Source organism: Macrobrachium rosenbergii, chromosome 23 (assembly GCF_040412425.1).
Source record: "Macrobrachium rosenbergii isolate ZJJX-2024 chromosome 23, ASM4041242v1, whole genome shotgun sequence".
NCBI lineage: Eukaryota > Metazoa > Arthropoda > Malacostraca > Decapoda > Palaemonidae > Macrobrachium > Macrobrachium rosenbergii.
Window position 1 is genome coordinate 30909510 of NC_089763.1, and position 8993 is coordinate 30918502.

Consider the following 8993-nt stretch of genomic DNA (forward strand, 5'->3'; position numbering starts at 1 on the left):
GATAGATAGATAACTATACATGTATTTATATAAGATTGTGAATTGTGTAGATATATATATATATATATATATATATATATATATATATATATATATATATATATATATATCACATTTTTATCACATCTCTTGATAGCTCAGTGGTAACGTCGACTGGAGTTGATGGATGCGTATCTGTGTCATGGATTCGAGACTGGCAGTGCCTGGGTCCATTTATCACTTATAACCTCTTCAGATACCCCATCAGATATTCCTGAGGCAGCGTGGATTTGACATACAACATTTGTACCTTCATGATTATACATATATATATATATATATATATATATATATATATATATATATATATATATATATATATATATACATATACAATTTCCTATTGAAGTTAATGGTATTGTTTGCTGATACTGTTTTTTATCAAGACTTTGAATCAGTCTATATATTATTTTTATCATCGGGCAAGCTTCTGAGGAATAAGAGAAAGAAATAAGAAAAATTATTGAAGATACTTTCAATTTTCTTTTTCAAGTCGATGGAATGTTTCCCCACGTCTCGGTGATGTCTTCAGGACTGGATTACAAATTTACATACAGGGTTTTTATTACTGTATGCGGATGTTTGAGTTTTAAGCAAGACATCACTGGGGTGCTGAATTTTTATTGGCTGAGGGGTCTCATTCTCTCGCTGGTGGTCTGGGCTGCAACATGAGCATTCCCGGTGTACCGCAGGATGCGTCCTATGCGGCGAGTTGCAGCAAAGGGCGTGATTTCTGTCTCTGGGCAATAGTCTTGATTTTCCTCTTTGTCTGCAGTCGTGTCCGGGGGTGTTCTGTCACTTGTGTTCCCCTTCGGATTCTCATGGATGTCCTGTGGTTTTCTTGAAGAAGGGAGGATGAAGTCCGTGTTCTCTGTATGTTTAACGCAGGCTGTCATCGATTTATGCTCACAGCTTCTGCTATTTGCGATCTGTGTAACAGTGCTTCTCTATGCACAATCTCTGTTCTCTCTAATAATTCTTGTAGTGTCGGTTTATGGACGTGGTCGCCTACGTAATGTTGAAATATTGCCCCTTGGTTGCAGTGAGATTGCAGTCGCCTGCATACAGTGGTGGTGGGGTGACCTATGTAGTAATTGTTGAGCGCTCGACATGTCCCGTCGGTACATTTGAATTTGTATACTATGTTTTTGGTCTCCCACATCTTTCTATGGGGGGCCGTGCTATTTCACATTACAAGGGTGCTCACTAGGTTTGCGCTGTAGAGACAATTAAGAATATGCTCTTGTCAGGATTTGTAGGGGTCTTGCTACTGTCAGTTATTCTCTTCATGTTCTTGACCTCATCCTTGAACTAGCTGTGATGTGGCTTTTGTAATACAACAATGATGTTTTCATTGAGGGAGACGTCATCACTATATATATATATATATATATATATATATATATATATATATATATATATATATATATATAATATATATATATATACACACATATATATACATACACACATATATATATATATATATATATATATATATATATATATATATATATATATATATATATATATATATATATATATATATATATATATTTCGACAAATTCTACTTCTGTACCCTGTTCACTGGTAAGAAATAGACAAATGATGTTATGTTAAGGACGTTGGTGGAATGTAATGACCACTGACCCGGGATGTTTGGAAAACAGGTTACGCCCCCGTATTTTGGGCCTCGTTAGCTCCCGTCTGCGTCGAGTCTGGTGGGCGTATCCGTAACACCTGCTTGAGAAGTTGCCTCGGGATTAACTCGTTAGTGAAATCCGATTTCCTATGTCTTCCTGAAAGGTTCATGCTGTTGGTTTGAATCATGAAGACAGATTCCAGCATCTACGTTTTATACGGACAGTGACTTTGCAAAACCAGCTCTATCCCACTCCAATTTATGGAAAGGCATTTATCCCTAATATATAGAGCCTATATATATATCTTAAACGCTGTATATTTATATGTGTGTGTGTGTATATATATATATATATATATATATATATATATATATATATATATATATATATATATTTATAATGTATATATATACAGTATATATATATATATATATTCAAAATTTTCAAGATCATTTATTAATATCAGTTACTGGTAGTGCTGAATGTTATTTCACAATGAAAATATATATATTCAAAATTTTCAAGGTCTGGTAGTGCAATGTTATTTCAAAGAAAGGGGTCCAAAATTAAATGTATTCTTTATTTTCACTTGTTCGGAGTTGCATGTTATCGCAGAATCTTTTGTTTATGAACAGAAACATCGATACTTATAAGGACAAGGATAACACTTCTAACATCCGGGATCATTGAAGAAATGAGATGCTAAGGATACGACCTATATCCTTTATCTAAATTAGTCATCTGGTTGTGATGAATAATGAATAATCTGTCGTTCTCATGGTTCTCTTCAATGGTGAAAGAAGGGTCGACAGACGGTTCTTCATTTTCCTGAAATGTAAAATAAAATTATACAAGTTTTGCATATTAGGTAGCTATAGGATATCATTTCATTTATTGTTCTAAATCAGCAGTATACTCAGTTTTTGCATATTGATTAAAAATTTGTTTGAGACAATTTTTTTAAGATATATATTATATATATATATATATATATATATATATATATATATATATATATATATATATATATATATATATATATATATATATATATATATATATTATATATATTTAAATAAATAAATGTATATATATATATGGTATATATAAATATATATATATATATATATATATATATATATATATATATATATATATATATATTATATATATTTATATATATATATATATATATATATTTATATATATTTATATATGTTTATTATATACGCCAAGATGACCTGACCTAACCGAATGAAACGCCAATCACATCAACCCATTTTTTGAGGACGAAAGCTCTTACCATAGCCTGACCACCCATAACCACCATAACCACCATATCCACCGTAACCACCATATCCACCGTAACCACCATATCCACCACGCCCAAAGCCGCCGAAACCGCCATAACCGCCATAGCGATAGCCTGGTTCCGGTTCCGGTTCTGGCGCTGGGTCAGCCAAGGTCATGGCGAGGACACAGGTCAGGAGGAGGGCGAAGAACAACTGAGGGGAAAAAAGGAAAATAAATTATGGAGGTATTATGAATAATATAAATATATACATACATATACATATATAACTTGTAATAACACTTGATACTTTACTGTTGTATGAATATGAACAAAATTAATAATACTGATTAGAAAAATCAAAATTACCACTTTGACACCATCTTGAGAATTGTGAGCTTAGTTCTGCGTCAGAATTGAACTGTAACACTGTGGGCGAATCTCAGCCTCTTTTATACTGATTGCAAGGGGCATACAGGCTTTTTTTACCCTGAATGCCTGGAGATATTTGTAAAGTTTCTTTTTTGTAAAAGCACTTGGCGACTTTTTTATTGTTTAATATTTTATTTCCGAAAGTCGACAACGCAAAGGAATTTCAATGTTGAGTGAAATGACATAATAACAGATAAAAGTTTTTTTTTCAGTAGCTCAGTTTAGGAGAGTTTAGATTCCTTCCACAAAATCACAGGTTTTATATTTCTGCATTATTATTATTCATTATTTTGATTCCATTGTTTTACCTGTCAGTTACTACACAGATTACTTTCTTTCATTCACTGTTCTACTTATATGTGAGCATATATATATATATATATATATATATATATATATATATATATATATATATATATATATATATATATATATATATATATATATATTATATAATATATACATATATATATATATATATATATATATACATACTACATACACACATTATATATATATGTTATATTATATATATATATATATATATATATATATATAATATATAAAATGTGTGTTTATTTATCCATATATGTATATATATATATATATATGTATATATATATATATATATATATATATATATATGTGTATATATATATATATATATAAATATGTATTATATATATTTCTATACATGTTTATATCGAAATTCACGCCATATATCTCCTCGTTGATGTCGCCGGATATATATAAATGAATTGGAATCGTGGGGATATTCAGCTGATATAAAACCATTGGTTTCACTGGGCGTATATATTATAAGGACATTTGTATTTATATTATGTATATATTATATGTATGATGATACTGTCTTATATCAAGAATTTCTAATAACATTGATCGGGATGATACTTCTTTTTTATCATCCAGTAAGCTTCTCAGGAATAAGGAAAAGAAAAATTATTCAAGATTCTTTCCATTTACTTTTTCTAGTCAAATGGACTGTTTCCCCTACTCTCGGTGGCGTCTTCAGGACTGGATTACAAATTGACATACAGGGTTTTTATTACTGTATGCGGATGTTTGACTTTTAAACAAGACATCATTGGGGTGCTGAATTTTTATTGGTTTAGGGATCTCATTATCTTGCTGGTGGTCTGGGCTACAACAAGGGCATTCCTGGTGTCCCACAGGATGCGTCCTATGCTGCAGGTTGCACAAGGGTTGTGATTCCCTTCTCTGGCCGATAATCTTGGTTTGCTTCTTTGTCGGTAGTCATGTCCGGGGGTGTTCAGTCAAATGTGTCCCCTTCAGATTCTCACGGATGTCCTATGGTTTTCTTGAAGAAGGAGGATGGGGTCCGTGTTCATATGTGTGGGTTTAATTCAAGCTGTTGTTGATTTATATTTACAGCTTCTGCTATTTGCAAACTGTGGAACTGTGCTTCTCTATGCACAAACTCTGTTCCCTCTAATAATTCTTCTAGTGTTGGTTTACAGTTGTGGCCATCTACATAATGTAGAAATATTACTCCTTGGTTGCAGTGAGCTTGCAGTCGCCTTTATAGAGTGGTGGTGGTATGACCTATGTAGTAGTTGCTGAGGGCTCGATCATGTCCTTTTGGTACATTTGAATTTGTATTCTATGTTTGTGGACTCCCACATCTTTCTATGGGGGCTGTGCTATTTCACATTGCAAGGGTGCTGACTAGATTTGGGCAGCAGTGGACATGTAAGAAAATACTCTGGGATTGTAAAATGCCACTAATGATTCTCTTTCATGGCCTGGACTTTGAACTGAATATGATATGCAGATATTGAAAAATAAAATGCCACACACACAGATATGAAACACAGTTTACGCGAAGCAACCATATATTTTGGACACTTCTCTGTACTCCTGTTCAGTTGTAAGATATGGACAAATGATGTGTGACAAGGGTAGATATAAGGCATATGCCGGTGTGGCATTACGACGATGGTGTCACGTAGATGACCATTGACTGGGGATGGATGGAAATTAGGTTACGCCCTCCTGTTTTGGGCCTCATTAGCTCCCGTCTGTGTCGAGTCTGGTGGGCGTATTCGCAGAAACACCTGCTTGAGAAGTTGCCTCAGGATTCAGTCGTCGGTAAAATCCGATTTCCTAAGTCCTCCTGAAAGATTCATGTTACTGGTTTGACTGATGATGGCGGATTCCACCGTTAACCTTTTGTGCGGACAGCGACTTTGGAAAACTAGCTCTGTCACACTCCAATTTATGTTATGGCCTTTATCCCAATATATAAATATATATATGTATATATATATATATGTATATATATATATATATATATATATATATATATATATATATTATATATATATATATATATATATATATATATTATACATATACTGTATATATATATATATATAGATATATAAATATATAATATATATATAAATATATAATGTATATATACGTGTATATATATATATAAATTTTCAAGATCAATTATTAATGTCAGTTAACAGTGTTGTATGGTATTTCACAATTAAAGGATCTGATGCAAAGCACAAAATTAATTGTATTCTTTATTTTCGCGTGTTTGGAGTTGCATGTTATCGCAGAATCTTTTGTTATGGACAGAAAATTGATACTTTAATGGACAAGGATAACATTTCTAATGTCCCGGATCACTGAAGAAATGAGATGCTTTAAGGATATGACCTATATCCTTTATCCAAGTTATTCAGCTGGTTAGGATGAATGATGAATAATCTGTCGATCTCATGGTTCTCTTCAATGGTGAAAGAAGGGTCGATAGACGGTTCTTCATTTTCCTGGAGTGCAAAATGAAATAATAAAAGTTCTACATATTAGGTAGTATAGGATGTCATTTCAGTTATTGTACTAAATCAGCAGTATATTCAGTTTTCGTATAATGATTAAAATTTATTTGAGCCATAATTTTTCAAGAATATATATACATATATATATACGGTATATATATATATATATATATATATATATATATATATATATATATATATATATATATATATATATATATTTATATATGTATATATATGTATATATATGCCAAGTTGACCTGACCTAACTTAATGAAACGCCAAATACATCAACCTATTATTTCAGGACGAAAGCTCTTACCATAGCCTGACCACCCATAACCTCCATAGCCGCCATAACCACCATAACCCCCATATCCACCATAACCACCATATCCACCACGTCCAAAGCCGCCGAAACCGCCATAACCACCATAGCCGCCATAGCGGTAGCCTGGTTCCGGTTCCGGTTCTGGCACTGGGCCAGCCAAGGTCAAGGCGAGGACACAGGTCAGGAGGAGGGCAAAGAACACCTGAGGGAAAAAAGGGAAATTAATCTTTATGGAGGTATTCTAGAGAATATAAATATATACATACATTTATATTTAACTTGTAATAACACTTGATACTTTACTGTCTTATAAATATGATCAAAATGGATAATACTGATTAACAAATCAAAATTACCACGTTGGACACCATCTTGAGAACTGTAGCTTAGTTCTGGGTCAGAAGCTGAACTGTACCACTGTGGGCAAATTCAGCTCTTTTATACTGCTGATTGCAAGGCATAATATATTACTTTTTTTTATATTTAACCCTGAATGTCTGAGAGATTTGTGAAGTTTCTTTTTGTAAAAGCACAGTATGACTTTTTATTTTATTTTTTTTTATTTCCGAAAGTCGACAACGCAAAGGAATTTCAATGTTGAGTGAAATGACATAATAACAGATAAAAGGTTTTTTTTTTTATTTCAGTAGCTCAGTTTAGGAGAGTTTAGATTCCTTCAACAAAATCACAGGTTTTATATTTCTGTATTGACGTTATTACTCATTACTTTGATTCCATTGTTTTACTTGTGAGGTTACTTAAACAGATTACTTTCTTCATTCACTGTTCTACTTGTCCGTCCGTGTGTGTATGTATGTATATATACTGTATATATATATATATATATATATATATATATATATATATATATATATATATATATATATATATATATATATGTATATATATATATATATATATATATATATATATATATATATATATATATATATATATATATATATATATATTTATATAGAAATCATATATATTTATATTTGCATATATATAATATGTATATATATATATTATATATATATATATATATATATATATATATATATATATATAATAATCAGTAAGTTATTAACGTCCTTAATCATTCTAATTTTGTTTACCTTTCGAAATAATATATTTTTTCATGTTAATAAATAGTGAATTTTTTAGTTGATAACAAGCCCTGACGAACTTCTTATCAACTAAAAATGATGTAACCTATAGCAAGTGAAAATGCGTCCACTTAGTCCTTCTTGTCGGTTTGACCTAGAGATGAATTTATATTAAAAACTTTTGTATCTTACTGATTGTATATGAATCACGGTGATGTGAATAAAAGTATTAGCGACTTTGTATCTTACTGATTGTATATGAACTATGATGTGATAAAGTCATATATATATATATATATATATATATATATATATATATATATATATATATATATATATATATATATATATATATATATATATATATATACATGTTTATATATATAAAATTATGTATATATATATGTGTATATAAAATATATAGCTAGATAGATAAATAGATAAATAATATGCATTTATTTATATATGTTTGTGTATATATATATATATATATATATATATATATATATATATATATATATATATATTATATATATATATATATATATATATATATATATATATATATATATATATGTATATTATGCAATTTCTATTGAAGTTAATTGCATTGTTCGATGATGCTGTCTTTTTATCAAGACTGAATCGGTCTATACTTATTTTTCTCATCCAGCAAGCTTCTCAGGAATAAGGAAGCGAAAAAAGAAAAATTATTCAAGATTCTTTCAATTTTCTTTTTCTAGTCGATGGAACGTTTCCCCATCTCTCGGCGGAGTCTTCAGGACTGGATTACAAATTGACATACAAGGCTTTTATTACTGTATGCGGATGTTTGATTTTTAAACGACATCATTGGCTGCTGAATTTCTATTGGTTGAGGAGTCTCATTCTCTCGCTGGTGGTCTGAGCCCCAACATTGGCATTCCTGGTACCTCACAGGATGCATCCTATGCTGCGGCTTGCAGCAAAAGGTTGTGATTCCCTTCTCTGGCTGATAATCTTGATTTGCTTCTTTATCGGTAGTCATGTTCAGGAATGTCCAGTCACTTGTGTTGCCCTTCAGATTCTCATGGATGACCTGTGGTTTCGTTGAAGAAGGGAGAATGAAGTCCATGTTCATCTGCATGTTTAATGCAGGCTGTTTTTGATTTATGCTCACAGCTTCTGCTATTTGCAAACTGTGGAACCGTGCTTCTCTATGCACAATCTCTGTTCCCTCTAATAATACTTCTAATGTCAGTTTACATTCGTGGTCGTCTTCATAAAGTGGAAATATTGCCGCTTGGTTGCAGTGAGCTTACTATTGCCAGTGT